Below are 22,483 nucleotides of genomic sequence, written 5' to 3' on the forward strand. Positions count from 1 at the left end.
TGGAAACCTTGATGAGCCTGTAAGGTCTATCGCACAGACACAAGATAAGTCAAAAACTACTGACAAATCTGACAAGTCTGACAAATCTGACAAATCTGACAAATCCTTTTTCTTTAGGAGAATACCCAGTAAACGCCCAACCTATAGCATTTGTATGATGCTAAACCTATTTATAAGCATTACTAGTGCCCCTTTTCCATTAGCACCTACTTTGCTCAACTCTATTCAGCCCTGCTTTAGCACATTTCCATTTGGTGCTACCGCCTCAGACCAGGTACACTTTTAGTACCCTCTTCTCCCTTGGGCCAAGTCGAGCAAAGCAGGGACTAAACGTGACGTCCACAGACTATCAGATGTTGATTGGGTAAAAGTGTAACGTTTCTGCAGCAGCAGAAGTTGTCGGAACACTGTTGTGGCATCTGTAAACAAGCTGCGCCTTACACAAGTTTCGTGGCTGAAGGATAATAAACAACTGTTGTGCAAAAGCTAGCGCAGCTGGCATCGGCTGTTTCCTCCGGTCTAGAATAAAGCCACTCATGTCAAGACGACAAATAAAACAAGCGGAACCATTCTACTTTAGATGCGCGTTCAAACTGTGTATTTAGCCTTTTTTGAATGGGTTGCAATAGGGCAGATAAAAGTTTGGAATGCACAGAAAAACGGCATGAGGTCAAACTCAGTCAATACCAGAGGAGGGTAAACTACAATCAACCCTTAATAAAAAGGTAGATAAGTGTGCAAGCTTAAAGCTCAGCTAACACTGTGTGATTGTGTCATTGTGTCTTTGCCACCCTCATATTTGCAGACAGGTAGGGGGTATAGCTCAGTGGTAGAGCATTTGACTGCAGATCAAGAGGTCCCCGGTTCAAATCCGGATGCTCACTTTACTTAAATAGAATTTGTATTTGTTAAAAGACCAACTGCAATGTTGGCATTCCGCAGACTGCCCTTTCAACTTCATACCAATGTCTCAAGAGGGTGTAAGATGGCATTTAAGATACAGTTCCGCCCCTTTCCTTGAGTTGATTTTAGCTATAGCTTTTTTGCACTTGGTAACCCTCTGTCATCGTCGTAGTGAGCGTGGTTGATTAAGACATCAAGACAACATTCTCTGCAAACAACAGTGGCGCAAAGGCCTGACCATCAGGCGCTCGCCTTCGAGCCTAATGCATGAGGTCAAATCTTATCCTTGCCTTGAGAAGTATTTAAAACAAATAGATAGGTGTGCAGCGACACAGCATATAAAGTATGATGTAACAGTTCTGTTGAGCCAATGCATGTGCTCCACCAAATATTTCAGAATATACACAAGTGAGGTGGCTACAGGTACATCTTGTATATTTTGAACAAAAGGACAGTTGAAGAGTTCCTGATTACGTTTGCTTTTCACATAATAGTCAATCTACAGCAATTTACACGTCCTCATTCAGCGTTGTCGCTAAGCATCCAAAAGATATGCCTATGCCCATCCATCATCAATGAGAAGGAGCGGAAAAACGGGGCACAGAAAGTACAACACACAATGAAGTCCCCTGAAGGTTTCCATGCCCACATTCTCTCAACTCCGCAGCAGCATGTGCTGTGTGATCTGAAAAGACCTCAAAGGCTTGCCTCACACCACATGGAAACCTTGATGAGCCTGTAAGGTCTATCGCACAGACACAAGATAAGTCAAAAACTACTGACAAATCTGACAAGTCTGACAAATCTGACAAATCTGACAAATCCTTTTTCTTTAGGAGAATACCCAGTAAACGCCCAACCTATAGCATTTGTATGATGCTAAACCTATTTATAAGCATTACTAGTGCCCCTTTTCCATTAGCACCTACTTTGCTCAACTCTATTCAGCCCTGCTTTAGCACATTTCCATTTGGTGCTACCGCCTCAGACCAGGTACACTTTTAGTACCCTCTTCTCCCTTGGGCCAAGTCGAGCAAAGCAGGGACTAAACGTGACGTCCACAGACTATCAGATGTTGATTGGGTAAAAGTGTAACGTTTCTGCAGCAGCAGAAGTTGTCGGAACACTGTTGTGGCATCTGTAAACAAGCTGCGCCTTACACAAGTTTCGTGGCTGAAGGATAATAAACAACTGTTGTGCAAAAGCTAGCGCAGCTGGCATCGGCTGTTTCCTCCGGTCCAGAATAAAGCCACTCATGTCAAGACGACAAATAAAACAAGCGGAACCGTTCTACTTTAGATGCGCGTTCAAACTGTGTATTTAGCCTTTTTTGAATGGGTTGCAATAGGGCAGATAAAAGTTTGGAATGCACAGAAAAACGGCATGAGGTCAAACTCAGTCAATACCAGAGGAGGGTAAACTACAATCAACCCTTAATAAAAAGGTAGATAAGTGTGCAAGCTTAAAGCTCAGCTAATACTGTGTGATTGTGTCATTGTGTCTTTGCCACCCTCATATTTGCAGACAGGTAGGGGGTATATCTCAGTGGTAGAGCATTTGACTGCAGATCAAGAGGTCCCCGGTTCAAATCCGGATGCTCCCTTTACTTAAATAGAATTTGTATTTGTTAAAAGACCAACTGCAATGTTGGTATTCCGCAGACTGCCCTTTCAACTTCATACCAATGTCTCAAGAGGGTGTAAGATGGCATTTAAGATACAGTTCCGCCCCTTTCCTTGACTTGATTTTAGCTATAGCTTTTTTGCACTTGGTAACACTCTGTCATCGTCGTAGTGAGCGTGGTTGATTAAGACATCAAGACAACATCCTCTGCAAACAACAGTGGCGCAAAGGCCTGACCATCAGGCGCTCGCCTTCGAGCCTAATGCATGAGGTCAAATCTTATCCTTGCCTTGAGAAGTATTTAAAACAAATAGATAGGTGTGCAGAGACACAGCATAAAAATTATGATGTAACAGTTCTGTTGAGCCAATGCATGTGCTCCACCAAATATTTCAGAATATACACAAGTGAGGTGGCTACAGGTACATCTTGTATATTTTGAACAAAAGGACAGTTGAAGAGTTCCTGATTACGTTTGCTTTTCACATAATAGTCAATCTACAGCAATTTACACGTCCTCATTCAGCGTTGTCGCTAAGCATCCAAAAGATATGCCTATGCCCATCCATCATCAATGAGAAGGAGCGGAAAAACGGGGGACAGAAAGTACAACACACAATGAAGTCCCCTGAAGGTTTCCATGCCCACATTCTCTCAACTCCGCAGCAGCATGTGCTGTGTGATCTGAAAAGACCTCAAAGGCTTGCCTCACACCACATGGAAACCTTGATGAGCCTGTAAGGTCTATCGCACAGACACAAGATAAGTCAAAAACTACTGACAAATCTGACAAGTCTGACAAATCTGACAAATCTGACAAATCCTTTTTCTTTAGGAGAATACCCAGTAAACGCCCAACCTATAGCATTTGTATGATGCTAAACCTATTTATAAGCATTACTAGTGCCCCTTTTCCATTAGCACCTACTTTGCTCAACTCTATTCAGCCCTGCTTTAGCACATTTCCATTTGGTGCTACCGCCTCAGACCAGGTACACTTTTAGTACCCTCTTCTCCCTTGGGCCAAGTCGAGCAAAGCAGGGACTAAACGTGACGTCCACAGACTATCAGATGTTGATTGGGTAAAAGTGTAACGTTTCTGCAGCAGCAGAAGTTGTCGGAACACTGTTGTGGCATCTGTAAACAAGCTGCGCCTTACACAAGTTTCGTGGCTGAAGGATAATAAACAACTGTTGTGCAAAAGCTAGCGCAGCTGGCATCGGCTGTTTCCTCCGGTCCAGAATAAAGCCACTCATGTCAAGACGACAAATAAAACAAGCGGAACCGTTCTACTTTAGATGCGCGTTCAAACTGTGTATTTAGCCTTTTTTGAATGGGTTGCAATAGGGCAGATAAAAGTTTGGAATGCACAGAAAAACGGCATGAGGTCAAACTCAGTCAATACCAGAGGAGGGTAAACTACAATCAACCCTTAATAAAAAGGTAGATAAGTGTGCAAGCTTAAAGCTCAGCTAACACTGTGTGATTGTGTCATTGTGTCTTTGCCACCCTCATATTTGCAGACAGGTAGGGGGTATAGCTCAGTGGTAGAGCATTTGACTGCAGATCAAGAGGTCCCCGGTTCAAATCCGGAGGCTCCCTTTACTTAAATAGAATTTGTATTTGTTAAAAGACCAACTGCAATGTTGGTATTCCGCAGACTGCCCTTTCAACTTCATACCAATGTCTCAAGAGGGTGTAAGATGGCATTTAAGATACAGTTCCGCCCCTTTCCTTGACTTGATTTTAGCTATAGCTTTTTTGCACTTGGTAACACTCTGTCATCGTCGTAGTGAGCGTGGTTGATTAAGACATCAAGACAACATCCTCTGCAAACAACAGTGGCGCAAAGGCCTGACCATCAGGCGCTCGCCTTCGAGCCTAATGCATGAGGTCAAATCTTATCCTTGCCTTGAGAAGTATTTAAAACAAATAGATAGGTGTGCAGAGACACAGCATAAAAAGTATGATGTAACAGTTCTGTTGAGCCAATGCATGTGCTCCACCAAATATTTCAGAATATACACAAGTGAGGTGGCTACAGGTACATCTTGTATATTTTGAACAAAAGGACAGTTGAAGAGTTCCTGATTACGTTTGCTTTTCACATAATAGTCAATCTACAGCAATTTACACGTCCTCATTCAGCGTTGTCGCTAAGCATCCAAAAGATATGCCTATGCCCATCCATCATCAATGAGAAGGAGCGGAAAAACGGGGCACAGAAAGTACAACACACAATGAAGTCCCCTGAAGGTTTCCATGCCCACATTCTCTCAACTCCGCAGCAGCATGTGCTGTGTCATCTGAAAAGACCTCAAAGGCTTGCCTCACACCACATGGAAACCTTGATGAGCCTGTAAGGTCTATCGCACAGACACAAGATAAGTCAAAAACTACTGACAAATCTGACAAGTCTGACAAATCTGACAAATCTGACAAATCCTTTTTCTTTAGGAGAATACCCAGTAAACGCCCAACCTATAGCATTTGTATGATGCTAAACCTATTTATAAGCATTACTAGTGCCCCTTTTCCATTAGCACCTACTTTGCTCAACTCTATTCAGCCCTGCTTTAGCACATTTCCATTTGGTGCTACCGCCTCAGACCAGGTACACTTTTAGTACCCTCTTCTCCCTTGGGCCAAGTCGAGCAAAGCAGGGACTAAACGTGACGTCCACAGACTATCAGATGTTGATTGGGTAAAAGTGTAACGTTTCTGCAGCAGCAGAAGTTGTCGGAACACTGTTGTGGCATCTGTAAACAAGCTGCGCCTTACACAAGTTTCGTGGCTGAAGGATAATAAACAACTGTTGTGCAAAAGCTAGCGCAGCTGGCATCGGCTGTTTCCTCCGGTCCAGAATAAAGCCACTCATGTCAAGACGACAAATAAAACAAGCGGAACCGTTCTACTTTAGATGCGCGTTCAAACTGTGTATTTAGCCTTTTTTGAATGGGTTGCAATAGGGCAGATAAAAGTTTGGAATGCACAGAAAAACGGCATGAGGTCAAACTCAGTCAATACCAGAGGAGGGTAAACTACAATCAACCCTTAATAAAAAGGTAGATAAGTGTGCAAGCTTAAAGCTCAGCTAACACTGTGTGATTGTGTCATTGTGTCTTTGCCACCCTCATAGTTGCAGACAGGTAGGGGGTATAGCTCAGTGGTAGAGCATTTGACTGCAGATCAAGAGGTCCCCGGTTCAAATCCGGATGCTCCCTTTACTTAAATAGAATTTGTATTTGTTAAAAGACCAACTGCAATGTTGGTATTCCGCAGACTGCCCTTTCAACTTCATACCAATGTCTCAAGAGGGTGTAAGATGGCATTTAAGATACAGTTCCGCCCCTTTCCTTGACTTTATTTTAGCTATAGCTTTTTTGCACTTGGTAACACTCTGTCATCGTCGTAGTGAGCGTGGTTGATTAAGACATCAAGACAACATCCTCTGCAAACAACAGTGGCGCAAAGGCCTGACCATCAGGCGCTCGCCTTCGAGCCTAATGCATGAGGTCAAATCTTATCCTTGCCTTGAGAAGTATTTAAAACAAATAGATAGGTGTGCAGAGACACAGCATAAAAAGTATGATGTAACAGTTCTGTTGAGCCAATGCATGTGCTCCACCAAATATTTCAGAATATACACAAGTGAGGTGGCTACAGGTACATCTTGTATATTTTGAACAAAAGGACAGTTGAAGAGTTCCTGATTACGTTTGCTTTTCACATAATAGTCAATCTACAGCAATTTACACGTCCTCATTCAGCGTTGTCGCTAAGCATCCAAAAGATATGCCTATGCCCATCCATCATCAATGAGAAGGAGCGGAAAAACGGGGCACAGAAAGTACAACACACAATGAAGTCCCCTGAAGGTTTCCATGCCCACATTCTCTCAACTCCGCAGCAGCATGTGCTGTGTCATCTGAAAAGACCTCAAAGGCTTGCCTCACACCACATGGAAACCTTGATGAGCCTGTAAGGTCTATCGCACAGACACAAGATAAGTCAAAAACTACTGACAAATCTGACAAGTCTGACAAATCTGACAAATCTGACAAATCCTTTTTCTTTAGGAGAATACCCAGTAAACGCCCAACCTATAGCATTTGTATGATGCTAAACCTATTTATAAGCATTACTAGTGCCCCTTTTCCATTAGCACCTACTTTGCTCAACTCTATTCAGCCCTGCTTTAGCACATTTCCATTTGGTGCTACCGCCTCAGACCAGGTACACTTTTAGTACCCTCTTCTCCCTTGGGCCAAGTCGAGCAAAGCAGGGACTAAACGTGACGTCCACAGACTATCAGATGTTGATTGGGTAAAAGTGTAACGTTTCTGCAGCAGCAGAAGTTGTCGGAACACTGTTGTGGCATCTGTAAACAAGCTGCGCCTTACACAAGTTTCGTGGCTGAAGGATAATAAACAACTGTTGTGCAAAAGCTAGCGCAGCTGGCATCGGCTGTTTCCTCCGGTCCAGAATAAAGCCACTCATGTCAAGACGACAAATAAAACAAGCGGAACCGTTCTACTTTAGATGCGCGTTCAAACTGTGTATTTAGCCTTTTTTGAATGGGTTGCAATAGGGCAGATAAAAGTTTGGAATGCACAGAAAAACGGCATGAGGTCAAACTCAGTCAATACCAGAGGAGGGTAAACTACAATCAACCCTTAATAAAAAGGTAGATAAGTGTGCAAGCTTAAAGCTCAGCTAACACTGTGTGATTGTGTCATTGTGTCTTTGCCACCCTCATGTGTAGACAGGTAGGGGGTATAGCTCAGTGGTAGAGCATTTGACTGCAGATCAAGAGGTCCCCGGTTCAAATCCGGATGCTCCCTTTACTTAAATAGAATTTGTATTTGTTAAAAGACCAACTGCAATGTTGGCATTCCGCAGACTGCCCTTTCAACTTCATACCAATGTCTCAAGAGGGTGTAAGATGAAATTTAAGATACAGTTCCGCCCCTTTCCTTGAGTTGATTTTAGCTATAGCTTTTTTGCACTTGGTAACACTCTGTCATCGTCGTAGTGAGCGTGGTTGATTAAGACATCAAGACAACATCCTCTGCAAACAACAGTGGCGCAAAGGCCTGACCATCAGGCGCTCGCCTTCGAGCCTAATGCATGAGGTCAAATCTTATCCTTGCCTTGAGAAGTATTTAAAACAAATAGATAGGTGTGCAGCGACACAGCATATAAAGTATGATGTAACAGTTCTGTTGAGCCAATGCATGTGCTCCACCAAATATTTCAGAATATACACAAGTGAGGTGGCTACAGGTACATCTTGTATATTTTGAACAAAAGGACAGTTGAAGAGTTCCTGATTACGTTTGCTTTTCACATAATAGTCAATCTACAGCAATTTACACGTCCTCATTCAGCGTTGTCGCTAAGCATCCAAAAGATATGCCTATGCCCATCCATCATCAATGAGAAGGAGCGGAAAAACGGGGCACAGAAAGTACAACACACAATGAAGTCCCCTGAAGGTTTCCATGCCCACATTCTCTCAACTCCGCAGCAGCATGTGCTGTGTGATTTGAAAAGACCTCAAAGGCTTGCCTCACACCACATGGAAACCTTGATGAGCCTGTAAGGTCTATCGCACAGACACAAGATAAGTCAAAAACTACTGACAAATCTGACAAGTCTGACAAATCTGACAAATCCTTTTTCTTTAGGAGAATACCCAGTAAACGCCCAACCTATAGCATTTGTATGATGCTAAACCTATTTATAAGCATTACTAGTGCCCCTTTTCCATTAGCACCTACTTTGCTCAACTCTATTCAGCCCTGCTTTAGCACATTTCCATTTGGTGCTACCGCCTCAGACCAGGTACACTTTTAGTACCCTCTTCTCCCTTGGGCCAAGTCGAGCAAAGCAGGGACTAAACGTGACGTCCACAGACTATCAGATGTTGATTGGGTAAAAGTGTAACGTTTCTGCAGCAGCAGAAGTTGTCGGAACACTGTTGTGGCATCTGTAAACAAGCTGCGCCTTACACAAGTTTCGTGGCTGAAGGATAATAAACAACTGTTGTGCAAAAGCTAGCGCAGCTGGCATCGGCTGTTTCCTCCGGTCCAGAATAAAGCCACTCATGTCAAGACGACAAATAAAACAAGCGGAACCGTTCTACTTTAGATGCGCGTTCAAACTGTGTATTTAGCCTTTTTTGAATGGGTTGCAATAGGGCAGATAAAAGTTTGGAATGCACAGAAAAACGGCATGAGGTCAAACTCAGTCAATACCAGAGGAGGGTAAACTACAATCAACCCTTAATAAAAAGGTAGATAAGTGTGCAAGCTTCAAAGCTCAGCTAACACTGTGTGATTGTGTCATTGTGTCTTTGCCACCCTCACATTTGCAGACAGGTATGGGGTATAGCTCAGTGGTAGAGCATTTGACTGCAGTTAAAGAGGTCCCCCGGTTCAAATCCGGATGCTCCCTTTATGTAAATAGAATTTGTATTTGTTAAAAGACCAACTGAAATGTTGGCATTCCGCAGACTGCCCTTTCAACTTCATACCAATGTCTCAAGAGGGTGTAAGATGGCATTTAAGATACAGTTCCGCCCCTTTCCTTGAGTTGATTTTAGCTATAGCTTTTTTGCACTTGGTAACACTCTGTCATCGTCGTAGTGAGCGTGGTTGATTAAGACATCAAGACAACATCCTCTGCAAACAACAGTGGCGCAAAGGCCTGACAATCAGACGCTCGCCTTCGAGCCTAATGCATGAGGTCAAATCTTATCCTTGCCTTGAGAAGTATTTAAAACAAATAGATAGGTGTGCAGCGACACAGCATATAAAGTATGATGTAACAGTTCTGTTGAGCCAATGCATGTGCTCCACCAAATATTTCAGAATATACACAAGGGCAGAGGTGAGGTGGCTACAGGTACATCTTGTATATTTTGAACAAAAGGACAGTTGAAGAGTTCCTGATTACGTTTGCTTTTCACATAATAGTCAATCTACAGCAATTTACACGTCCTCATTCAGCGTTGTCGCTAAGCATCCAAAAGATATGCCTATGCCCATCCATCATCAATGAGAAGGAGCGGAAAAACGGGGCACAGAAAGTACAACACACAATGAAGTCCCCTGAAGGTTTCCATGCCCACATTCTCTCAACTCCGCAGCAGCATGTGCTGTGTGATCTGAAAAGACCTCAAAGGCTTGCCTCACACCACATGGAAACCTTGATGAGCCTGTAAGGTCTATCGCACAGACACAAGATAAGTCAAAAACTACTGACAAATCTGACAAGTCTGACAAATCTGACAAATCTGACAAATCCTTTTTCTTTAGGAGAATACCCAGTAAACGCCCAACCTATAGCATTTGTATGATGCTAAACCTATTTATAAGCATTACTAGTGCCCCTTTTCCATTAGCACCTACTTTGCTCAACTCTATTCAGCCCTGCTTTAGCACATTTCCATTTGGTGCTACCGCCTCAGACCAGGTACACTTTTAGTACCCTCTTCTCCCTTGGGCCAAGTCGAGCAAAGCAGGGACTAAACGTGACGTCCACAGACTATCAGATGTTGATTGGGTAAAAGTGTAACGTTTCTGCAGCAGCAGAAGTTGTCGGAACACTGTTGTGGCATCTGTAAACAAGCTGCGCCTTACACAAGTTTCGTGGCTGAAGGATAATAAACAACTGTTGTGCAAAAGCTAGCGCAGCTGGCATCGGCTGTTTCCTCCGGTCCAGAATAAAGCCACTCATGTCAAGACGACAAATAAAACAAGCGGAACCGTTCTACTTTAGATGCGCGTTCAAACTGTGTATTTAGCCTTTTTTGAATGGGTTGCAATAGGGCAGATAAAAGTTTGGAATGCACAGAAAAACGGCATGAGGTCAAACTCAGTCAATACCAGAGGAGGGTAAACTACAATCAACCCTTAATAAAAAGGTAGATAAGTGTGCAAGCTTCAAAGCTCAGCTAACACTGTGTGATTGTGTCATTGTGTCTTTGCCACCCTCATATTTGCAGACAGGTAGGGGAGTATAGCTCAGTGGTAGAGCATTTGACTGCAGATCAAGAGGTCATCTGCTCCCTTTACTTAAATAGAATTTGTATTTGTTAAAAGACCAACTGCAATGTTGGTATTCCGCAGACTGCCCTTTCAACTTCATACCAATGTCTCAAGAGGGTGTAAGATGGCATTTATGATACAGTTCCGCCCCTTTCCTTGACTTGATTTTAGCTATAGCTTTTTTGCACTTGGTAACACTCTGTCATCGTCGTAGTGAGCGTGGTTGATTAAGACATCAAGACAACATCCTCTGCAAACAACAGTGGCGCAAAGGCCTGACCATCAGGCGCTCCTCTTCGAGCCTAATGCATGAGGTCAAATCTTATCCTTGCCTTGAGAAGTATTTAAAACAAATAGATAGCTGTGCAGCGACACAGCATATAAAGTATGATGTAACAGTTCTGTTGAGCCAATGCATGTGCTCCACCAAATATTTCAGAATATACACAAGTGAGGTGGCTACAGGTACATCTTGTATATTTTGAACAAAAGGACAGTTGAAGAGTTCCTGATTACGTTTGCTTTTCACATAATAGTCAATCTACAGCAATTTACACGTCCTCATTCAGCGTTGTCGCTAAGCATCCAAAAGATATGCCTATGCCCATCCATCATCAATGAGAAGGAGCGGAAAAACGGGGCACAGAAAGTACAACACACAATGAAGTCCCCTGAAGGTTTCCATGCCCACATTCTCTCAACTCCGCAGCAGCATGTGCTGTGTGATCTGAAAAGACCTCAAAGGCTTGCCTCACACCACATGGAAACCTTGATGAGCCTGTAAGGTCTATCGCACAGACACAAGATAAGTCAAAAACTACTGACAAATCTGACAAGTCTGACAAATCTGACAAATCTGACAAATCCTTTTTCTTTAGGAGAATACCCAGTAAACGCCCAACCTATAGCATTTGTATGATGCTAAACCTATTTATAAGCATTACTAGTGCCCCTTTTCCATTAGCACCTACTTTGCTCAACTCTATTCAGCCCTGCTTTAGCACATTTCCATTTGGTGCTACCGCCTCAGACCAGGTACACTTTTAGTACCCTCTTCTCCCTTGGGCCAAGTCGAGCAAAGCAGGGACTAAACGTGACGTCCACAGACTATCAGATGTTGATTGGGTAAAAGTGTAACGTTTCTGCAGCAGCAGAAGTTGTCGGAACACTGTTGTGGCATCTGTAAACAAGCTGCGCCTTACACAAGTTTCGTGGCTGAAGGATAATAAACAACTGTTGTGCAAAAGCTAGCGCAGCTGGCATCGGCTGTTTCCTCCGGTCCAGAATAAAGCCACTCATGTCAAGACGACAAATAAAACAAGCGGAACCGTTCTTCTTTAGATGCGCGTTCAAACTGTGTATTTAGCCTTTTTTGAATGGGTTGCAATAGGGCAGATAAAAGTTTGGAATGCACAGAAAAACGGCATGAGGTCAAACTCAGTCAATACCAGAGGAGGGTAAACTACAATCAACCCTTAATAAAAAGGTAGATAAGTGTGCAAGCTTCAAAGCTCAGCTAACACTGTGTGATTGTGTCATTGTGTCTTTGCCACCCTCATATTTGCAGACAGGTAGGGGAGTATAGCTCAGTGGTAGAGCATTTGACTGCAGATCAAGAGGTCATCTGCTCCCTTTACTTAAATAGAATTTGTATTTGTTAAAAGACCAACTGCAATGTTGGTATTCCGCAGACTGCCCTTTCAACTTCATACCAATGTCTCAAGAGGGTGTAAGATGGCATTTATGATACAGTTCCGCCCCTTTCCTTGACTTGATTTTAGCTATAGCTTTTTTGCACTTGGTAACACTCTGTCATCGTCGTAGTGAGCGTGGTTGATTAAGACATCAAGACAACATCCTCTGCAAACAACAGTGGCGCAAAGGCCTGACCATCAGGCGCTCGCCTTCGAGCCTAATGCATGAGGTCAAATCTTATCCTTGCCTTGAGAAGTATTTAAAACAAATAGATCGCTGTGCAGCGACACAGCATATAAAGTATGATGTAACAGTTCTGTTGAGCCAATGCATGTGCTCCACCAAATATTTCAGAATATACACAAGTGAGGTGGCTACAGGTACATCTTGTATATTTTGAACAAAAGGACAGTTGAAGAGTTCCTGATTACGTTTGCTTTTCACATAATAGTCAATCTACAGCAATTTACACGTCCTCATTCAGCGTTGTCGCTAAGCATCCAAAAGATATGCCTATGCCCATCCATCATCAATGAGAAGGAGCGGAAAAACGGGGCACAGAAAGTACAACACACAATGAAGTCCCCTGAAGGTTTCCATGCCCACATTCTCTCAACTCCGCAGCAGCATGTGCTGTGTGATCTGAAAAGACCTCAAAGGCTTGCCTCACACCACATGGAAACCTTGATGAGCCTGTAAGGTCTATCTCACAGACACAAGATAAGTCAAAAACTACTGACAAATCTGACAAGTCTGACAAATCTGACAAATCTGACAAATCCTTTTTCTTTAGGAGAATACCCAGTAAACGCCCAACCTATAGCATTTGTATGATGCTAAACCTATTTATAAGCATTACTAGTGCCCCTTTTCCATTAGCACCTACTTTGCTCAACTCTATTCAGCCCTGCTTTAGCACATTTCCATTTGGTGCTACCGCCTCAGACCAGGTACACTTTTAGTACCCTCTTCTCCCTTGGGCCAAGTCGAGCAAAGCAGGGACTAAACGTGACGTCCACAGACTATCAGATGTTGATTGGGTAAAAGTGTAACGTTTCTGCAGCAGCAGAAGTTGTCGGAACACTGTTGTGGCATCTGTAAACAAGCTGCGCCTTACACAAGTTTCGTGGCTGAAGGATAATAAACAACTGTTGTGCAAAAGCTAGCGCAGCTGGCATCGGCTGTTTCCTCCGGTCCAGAATAAAGCCACTCATGTCAAGACGACAAATAAAACAAGCGGAACCGTTCTTCTTTAGATGCGCGTTCAAACTGTGTATTTAGCCTTTTTTGAATGGGTTGCAATAGGGCAGATAAAAGTTTGGAATGCACAGAAAAACGGCATGAGGTCAAACTCAGTCAATACCAGAGGAGGGTAAACTACAATCAACCCTTAATAAAAAGGTAGATAAGTGTGCAAGCTTCAAAGCTCAGCTAACACTGTGTGATTGTGTCATTGTGTCTTTGCCACCCTCATATTTGCAGACAGGTAGGGGAGTATAGCTCAGTGGTAGAGCATTTGACTGCAGATCAAGAGGTCATCTGCTCCCTTTACTTAAATAGAATTTGTATTTGTTAAAAGACCAACTGCAATGTTGGTATTCCGCAGACTGCCCTTTCAACTTCATACCAATGTCTCAAGAGGGTGTAAGATGGCATTTATGATACAGTTCCGCCCCTTTCCTTGACTTGATTTTAGCTATAGCTTTTTTGCACTTGGTAACACTCTGTCATCGTCGTAGTGAGCGTGGTTGATTAAGACATCAAGACAACATCCTCTGCAAACAACAGTGGCGCAAAGGCCTGACCATCAGGCGCTCGCCTTCGAGCCTAATGCATGAGGTCAAATCTTATCCTTGCCTTGAGAAGTATTTAAAACAAATAGATAGCTGTGCAGCGACACAGCATATAAAGTATGATGTAACAGTTCTGTTGAGCCAATGCATGTGCTCCACCAAATATTTCAGAATATACACAAGTGAGGTGGCTACAGGTACATCTTGTATATTTTGAACAAAAGGACAGTTGAAGAGTTCCTGATTACGTTTGCTTTTCACATAATAGTCAATCTACAGCAATTTACACGTCCTCATTCAGCGTTGTCGCTAAGCATCCAAAAGATATGCCTATGCCCATCCATCATCAATGAGAAGGAGCGGAAAAACGGGGCACAGAAAGTACAACACACAATGAAGTCCCCTGAAGGTTTCCATGCCCACATTCTCTCAACTCCGCAGCAGCATGTGCTGTGTGATTTGAAAAGACCTTAAAGGCTTGCCTCACACCACATGGAAACCTTGATGAGCCTGTAAGGTCTATCGCACAGACACAAGATAAGTCAAAAACTACTGACAAATCTGACAAGTCTGACAAATCTGACAAATCTGACAAATCCTTTTTCTTTAGGAGAATACCCAGTAAACGCCCAACCTATAGCATTTGTATGATGCTAAACCTATTTATAAGCATTACTAGTGCCCCTTTTCCATTAGCACCTACTTTGCTCAACTCTATTCAGCCCTGCTTTAGCACATTTCCATTTGGTGCTACCGCCTCAGACCAGGTACACTTTTAGTACCCTCTTCTCCCTTGGGCCAAGTCGAGCAAAGCAGGGACTAAACGTGACGTCCACAGACTATCAGATGTTGATTGGGTAAAAGTGTAACGTTTCTGCAGCAGCAGAAGTTGTCGGAACACTGTTGTGGCATCTGTAAACAAGCTGCGCCTTACACAAGTTTCGTGGCTGAAGGATAATAAACAACTGTTGTGCAAAAGCTAGCGCAGCTGGCATCGGCTGTTTCCTCCGGTCCAGAATAAAGCCACTCATGTCAAGACGACAAATAAAACAAGCGGAACCGTTCTACTTTAGATGCGCGTTCAAACTGTGTATTTAGCCTTTTTTGAATGGGTTGCAATAGGGCAGATAAAAGTTTGGAATGCACAGAAAAACGGCATGAGGTCAAACTCAGTCAATACCAGAGGAGGGTAAACTACAATCAACCCTTAATAAAAAGGTAGATAAGTGTGCAAGCTTCAAAGCTCAGCTAACACTGTGTGATTGTGTCATTGTGTCTTTGCCACCCTCATATTTGCAGACAGGTATGGGGTATAGCTCAGTGGTAGAGCATTTGACTGCAGATAAATAGAATTTGTATTTGTTAAAAGACCAACTGAAATGTTGGCATTCCGCAGACTGCCCTTTCAACTTCATACCAATGTCTCAAGAGGGTGTAAGATGGCATTTAAGATACAGTTCCGCCCCTTTCCTTGAGTTGATTTTAGCTATAGCTTTTTTGCACTTGGTAACACTCTGTCATCGTCGTAGTGAGCGTGGTTGATTAAGACATCAAGACAACATCCTCTGCAAACAACAGTGGCGCAAAGGCCTGACCATCAGGCGCTCGCCTTCGAGCCTAATGCATGAGGTCAAATCTTATCCTTGCCTTGAGAAGTATTTAAAACAAATAGATAGGTGTGCAGCGACACAGCATATAAAGTATGATGTAACAGTTCTGTTGAGCCAATGCATGTGCTCCACCAAATATTTCAGAATATACACAAGGGCAGAGGTGAGGTGGCTACAGGTACATCTTGTATATTTTGAACAAAAGGACAGTTGAAGAGTTCCTGATTACGTTTGCTTTTCACATAATAGTCAATCTACAGCAATTTACACGTCCTCATTCAGCGTTGTCGCTAAGCATCCAAAAGATATGCCTATGCCCATCCATCATCAATGAGAAGGAGCGGAAAAACGGGGCACAGAAAGTACAACACACAATGAAGTCCCCTGAAGGTTTCCATGCCCACATTCTCTCAACTCCGCAGCAGCATGTGCTGTGTGATCTGAAAAGACCTCAAAGGCTTGCCTCACACCACATGGAAACCTTGATGAGCCTGTAAGGTCTATCGCACAGACACAAGATAAGTCAAAAACTACTGACAAATCTGACAAGTCTGACAAATCTGACAAATCTGACAAATCCTTTTTCTTTAGGAGAATACCCAGTAAACGCCCAACCTATAGCATTTGTATGATGCTAAACCTATTTATAAGCATTACTAGTGCCCCTTTTCCATTAGCACCTACTTTGCTCAACTCTATTCAGCCCTGCTTTAGCACATTTCCATTTGGTGCTACCGCCTCAGACCAGGTACACTTTTAGTACCCTCTTCTCCCTTGGGCCAAGTCGAGCAAAGCAGGGACTAAACGTGACGTCCACGGACTATCAGATGTTGATTGGGTAAAAGTGTAACGTTTCTGCAGCAGCAGAAGTTGTCGGAACACTGTTGTGGCATCTGTAAACAAGCTGCGCCTTACACAAGTTTCGTGGCTGAAGGATAATAAACAACTGTTGTGCAAAAGCTAGCGCAGCTGGCATCGGCTGTTTCCTCCGGTCCAGAATAAAGCCACTCATGTCAAGACGACAAATAAAACAAGCGGAACCGTTCTTCTTTAGATGCGCGTTCAAACTGTGTATTTAGCCTTTTTTGAATGGGTTGCAATAGGGCAGATAAAAGTTTGGAATGCACAGAAAAACGGCATGAGGTCAAACTCAGTCAATACCAGAGGAGGGTAAACTACAATCAACCCTTAATAAAAAGGTAGATAAGTGTGCAAGCTTCAAAGCTCAGCTAACACTGTGTGATTGTGTCATTGTGTCTTTGCCACCCTCATATTTGCAGACAGGTAGGGGAGTATAGCTCAGTGGTAGAGCATTTGACTGCAGATCAAGAGGTCATCTGCTCCCTTTACTTAAATAGAATTTGTATTTGTTAAAAGACCAACTGCAATGTTGGTATTCCGCAGACTGCCCTTTCAACTTCATACCAATGTCTCAAGAGGGTGTAAGATGGCATTTATGATACAGTTCCGCCCCTTTCCTTGACTTGATTTTAGCTATAGCTTTTTTGCACTTGGTAACACTCTGTCATCGTCGTAGTGAGCGTGGTTGATTAAGACATCAAGACAACATCCTCTGCAAACAACAGTGGCGCAAAGGCCTGACCATCAGGAGCTCGCCTTCGAGCCTAATGCATGAGGTCAAATCTTATCCTTGCCTTGAGAAGTATTTAAAACAAATAGATAGCTGTGCAGCGACACAGCATATAAAGTATGATGTAACAGTTCTGTTGAGCCAATGCATGTGCTCCACCAAATATTTCAGAATATACACAAGTGAGGTGGCTACAGGTACATCTTGTATATTTTGAAAAAAGGACAGTTGAAGAGTTCCTGATTACGTTTGCTTTTCACATAATAGTCAATCTACAGCAATTTACACGTCCTCATTCAGCGTTGTCGCTAAGCATCCAAAAGATATGCCTATGCCCATCCATCATCATATGAGAAGGAGCGGAAAAACGGGGCACAGAAAGTACAACACACAATGAAGTCCCCTGAAGGTTTCCATGCCCACATTCTCTCAACTCCGCAGCAGCATGTGCTGTGTGATCTGAAAAGACCTCAAAGGCTTGCCTCACACCACATGGAAACCTTGATGAGCCTGTAAGGTCTATCGCACAGACACAAGATAAGTCAAAAACTACTGACAAATCTGACAAGTCTGACAAATCTGACAAATCTGACAAATCCTTTTTCTTTAGGAGAATACCCAGTAAACGCCCAACCTATAGCATTTGTATGATGCTAAACCTATTTATAAGCATTACTAGTGCCCCTTTTCCATTAGCACCTACTTTGCTCAACTCTATTCAGCCCTGCTTTAGCACATTTCCATTTGGTGCTACCGCCTCAGACCAGGTACACTTTTAGTACCCTCTTCTCCCTTGGGCCAAGTCGAGCAAAGCAGGGACTAAACGTGACGTCCACAGACTATCAGATGTTGATTGGGTAAAAGTGTAACGTTTCTGCAGCAGCAGAAGTTGTCGGAACACTGTTGTGGCATCTGTAAACAAGCTGCGCCTTACACAAGTTTCGTGGCTGAAGGATAATAAACAACTGTTGTGCAAAAGCTAGCGCAGCTGGCATCGGCTGTTTCCTCCGGTCCAGAATAAAGCCACTCATGTCAAGACGACAAATAAAACAAGCGGAACCGTTCTACTTTAGATGCGCGTTCAAACTGTGTATTTAGCCTTTTTTGAATGGGTTGCAATAGGGCAGATAAAAGTTTGGAATGCACAGAAAAACGGCATGAGGTCAAACTCAGTCAATACCAGAGGAGGGTAAACTACAATCAACCCTTAATAAAAAGGTAGATAAGTGTGCAAGCTTAAAGCTCAGCTAACACTGTGTGATTGTGTCATTGTGTCTTTGCCACCCTCATTTTTGCAGACAGGTAGAGGGTATAGCTCAGTGGTAGAGCATTTGACTGCAGATCAAGAGGTCCCCGGTTCAAATCCCGATGCTCCCTTTACTTAAATAGAATTTGTATTTGTTAAAAGACCAACTGCAATGTTGGTATTCCGCAGACTGCCCTTTCAACTTCATACCAATGTCTCAAGAGGGTGTAAGATGGCATTTATGATACAGTTCCGCCCCTTTCCTTGACTTGATTTTAGCTATAGCTTTTTTGCACTTGGTAACACTCTGTCATCGTCGTAGTGAGCGTGGTTGATTAAGACATCAAGACAACATCCTCTGCAAACAACAGTGGCGCAAAGGCCTGACCATCAGGCGCTCGCCTTCGAGCCTAATGCATGAGGTCAAATCTTATCCTTGCCTTGAGAAGTATTTAAAACAAATAGATAGCTGTGCAGCGACACAGCATATAAAGTATGATGTAACAGTTCTGTTGAGCCAATGCATGTGCTCCACCAAATATTTCAGAATATACACAAGTGAGGTGGCTACAGGTACATCTTGTATATTTTGAACAAAAGGACAGTTGAAGAGTTCCTGATTACGTTTGCTTTTCACATAATAGTCAATCTACAGCAATTTACACGTCCTCATTCAGCGTTGTCGCTAAGCATCCAAAAGATATGCCTATGCCCATCCATCATCAATGAGAAGGAGCGGAAAAACGGGGCACAGAAAGTACAACACACAATGAAGTCCCCTGAAGGTTTCCATGCCCACATTCTCTCAACTCCGCAGCAGCATGTGCTGTGTGATTTGAAAAGACCTCAAAGGCTTGCCTCACACCACAGACACAAGATAAGTCAAAAACTACTGACAAATCTGACAAGTCTGACAAGTCTGACAAATCTGACAAATCTGACAAATCCTTTTTCTTTAGGAGAATACCCAGTAAACGCCCAACCTATAGCATTTGTATGATGCTAAACCTATTTATAAGCATTACTAGTGCCCCTTTTCCATTAGCACCTACTTTGCTCAACTCTATTCAGCCCTGCTTTAGCACATTTCCATTTGGTGCTACCGCCTCAGACCAGGTACACTTTTAGTACCCTCTTCTCCCTTGGGCCAAGTCGAGCAAAGCAGGGACTAAACGTGACGTCCACAGACTATCAGATGTTGATTGGGTAAAAGTGTAACGTTTCTGCAGCAGCAGAAGTTGTCGGAACACTGTTGTGGCATCTGTAAACAAGCTGCGCCTTACACAAGTTTCGTGGCTGAAGGATAATAAACAACTGTTGTGCAAAAGCTAGCGCAGCTGGCATCGGCTGTTTCCTCCGGTCCAGAATAAAGCCACTCATGTCAAGACGACAAATAAAACAAGCGGAACCGTTCTAATTTAGATGCGCGTTCAAACTGTGTATTTAGCCTTTTTTGAATGGGTTGCAATAGGGCAGATAAAAGTTTGGAATGCACAGAAAAACGGCATGAGGTCAAACTCAGTCAATACCAGAGGAGGGTAAACTACAATCAACCCTTAATAAAAAGGTAGATAAGTGTGCAAGCTTAAAGCTCAGCTAACACTGTGTGATTGTGTCATTGTGTCTTTGCCACCCTCATTTTTGCAGACAGGTAGAGGGTATAGCTCAGTGGTAGAGCATTTGACTGCAGATCAAGAGGTCCCCGGTTCAAATCCCGATGCTCCCTTTACTTAAATAGAATTTGTATTTGTTAAAAGACCAACTGCAATGTTGGTATTCCGCAGACTGCCCTTTCAACTTCATACCAATGTCTCAAGAGGGTGTAAGATGGCATTTATGATACAGTTCCGCCCCTTTCCTTGACTTGATTTTAGCTATAGCTTTTTTGCACTTGGTAACACTCTGTCATCGTCGTAGTGAGCGTGGTTGATTAAGACATCAAGACAACATCCTCTGCAAACAACAGTGGCGCAAAGGCCTGACCATCAGGCGCTCGCCTTCGAGCCTAATGCATGAGGTCAAATCTTATCCTTGCCTTGAGAAGTATTTAAAACAAATAGATAGCTGTGCAGCGACACAGCATATAAAGTATGATGTAACAGTTCTGTTGAGCCAATGCATGTGCTCCACCAAATATTTCAGAATATACACAAGTGAGGTGGCTACAGGTACATCTTGTATATTTTGAACAAAAGGACAGTTGAAGAGTTCCTGATTACGTTTGCTTTTCACATAATAGTCAATCTACAGCAATTTACACGTCCTCATTCAGCGTTGTCGCTAAGCATCCAAAAGATATGCCTATGCCCATCCATCATCAATGAGAAGGAGCGGAAAAACGGGGCACAGAAAGTACAACACACAATGAAGTCCCCTGAAGGTTTCCATGCCCACATTCTCTCAACTCCGCAGCAGCATGTGCTGTGTGATTTGAAAAGACCTCAAAGGCTTGCCTCACACCACAGACACAAGATAAGTCAAAAACTACTGACAAATCTGACAAGTCTGACAAGTCTGACAAATCTGACAAATCTGACAAATCCTTTTTCTTTAGGAGAATACCCAGTAAACGCCCAACCTATAGCATTTGTATGATGCTAAACCTATTTATAAGCATTACTAGTGCCCCTTTTCCATTAGCACCTACTTTGCTCAACTCTATTCAGCCCTGCTTTAGCACATTTCCATTTGGTGCTACCGCCTCAGACCAGGTACACTTTTAGTACCCTCTTCTCCCTTGGGCCAAGTCGAGCAAAGCAGGGACTAAACGTGACGTCCACAGACTATCAGATGTTGATTGGGTAAAAGTGTAACGTTTCTGCAGCAGCAGAAGTTGTCGGAACACTGTTGTGGCATCTGTAAACAAGCTGCGCCTTACACAAGTTTCGTGGCTGAAGGATAATAAACAACTGTTGTGCAAAAGCTAGCGCAGCTGGCATCGGCTGTTTCCTCCGGTCCAGAATAAAGCCACTCATGTCAAGACGACAAATAAAACAAGCGGAACCGTTCTAATTTAGATGCGCGTTCAAACTGTGTATTTAGCCTTTTTTGAATGGGTTGCAATAGGGCAGATAAAAGTTTGGAATGCACAGAAAAACGGCATGAGGTCAAACTCAGTCAATACCAGAGGAGGGTAAACTACAATCAACCCTTAATAAAAAGGTAGATAAGTGTGCAAGCTTCAAAGCTCAGCTAACACTGTGTGATTGTGTCATTGTGTCTTTGCCACCCTCATATTTGCAGACAGGTATGGGGTATAGCTCAGTGGTAGAGCATTTGACTGCAGATAAATAGAATTTGTATTTGTTAAAAGACCAACTGAAATGTTGGCATTCCGCAGACTGCCCTTTCAACTTCATACCAATGTCTCAAGAGGGTGTAAGATGGCATTTAAGATACAGTTCCGCCCCTTTCCTTGAGTTGATTTTAGCTATAGCTTTTTTGCACTTGGTAACACTCTGTCATCGTCGTAGTGAGCGTGGTTGATTAAGACATCAAGACAACATCCTCTGCAAACAACAGTGGCGCAAAGGCCTGACAATCAGACGCTCGCCTTCGAGCCTAATGCATGAGGTCAAATCTTATCCTTGCCTTGAGAAGTATTTAAAACAAATAGATAGGTGTGCAGCGACACAGCATATAAAGTATGATGTAACAGTTCTGTTGAGCCAATGCATGTGCTCCACCAAATATTTCAGAATATACACAAGGGCAGAGGTGAGGTGGCTACAGGTACATCTTGTATATTTTGAACAAAAGGACAGTTGAAGAGTTCCTGATTACGTTTGCTTTTCACATAATAGTCAATCTACAGCAATTTACACGTCCTCATTCAGCGTTGTCGCTAAGCATCCAAAAGATATGCCTATGCCCATCCATCATCAATGAGAAGGAGCGGAAAAACGGGGCACAGAAAGTACAACACACAATGAAGTCCCCTGAAGGTTTCCATGCCCACATTCTCTCAA

The 22,483-nt window shown here is 43.1% G+C and overlaps 5 non-coding genes across 5 annotated transcripts; all 5 read left to right on the forward strand.

Annotated features, from left to right (window-relative positions):
• The first annotated feature begins 812 nt into the window (after positions 1-812).
• On the forward strand, positions 813-884 carry trnac-gca (transfer RNA cysteine (anticodon GCA)). Its single transcript has one exon. It is a non-coding gene; the product is annotated as a tRNA-Cys (tRNA).
• A 1,550-nt stretch (positions 885-2,434) lies between these two features.
• On the forward strand, positions 2,435-2,506 carry trnac-gca (transfer RNA cysteine (anticodon GCA)). Its single transcript has one exon. It is a non-coding gene; the product is annotated as a tRNA-Cys (tRNA).
• A 1,550-nt stretch (positions 2,507-4,056) lies between these two features.
• On the forward strand, positions 4,057-4,128 carry trnac-gca (transfer RNA cysteine (anticodon GCA)). The gene has a single exon. It is a non-coding gene; the product is annotated as a tRNA-Cys (tRNA).
• Positions 4,129-5,678: 1,550 nt separating this feature from the next.
• On the forward strand, positions 5,679-5,750 carry trnac-gca (transfer RNA cysteine (anticodon GCA)). The gene has a single exon. It is a non-coding gene; the product is annotated as a tRNA-Cys (tRNA).
• A 1,548-nt stretch (positions 5,751-7,298) lies between these two features.
• On the forward strand, positions 7,299-7,370 carry trnac-gca (transfer RNA cysteine (anticodon GCA)). Its single transcript has one exon. It is a non-coding gene; the product is annotated as a tRNA-Cys (tRNA).
• Positions 7,371-22,483: the final 15,113 nt, after the last annotated feature.

Source organism: Eucyclogobius newberryi, unplaced genomic scaffold, assembly GCF_026437365.1.
Source record: "Eucyclogobius newberryi isolate DKJ021-1_F unplaced genomic scaffold, fEucNew1.0.hap1 SCAF_6, whole genome shotgun sequence".
NCBI classification, from domain to species: domain Eukaryota; kingdom Metazoa; phylum Chordata; class Actinopteri; order Gobiiformes; family Gobiidae; genus Eucyclogobius; species Eucyclogobius newberryi.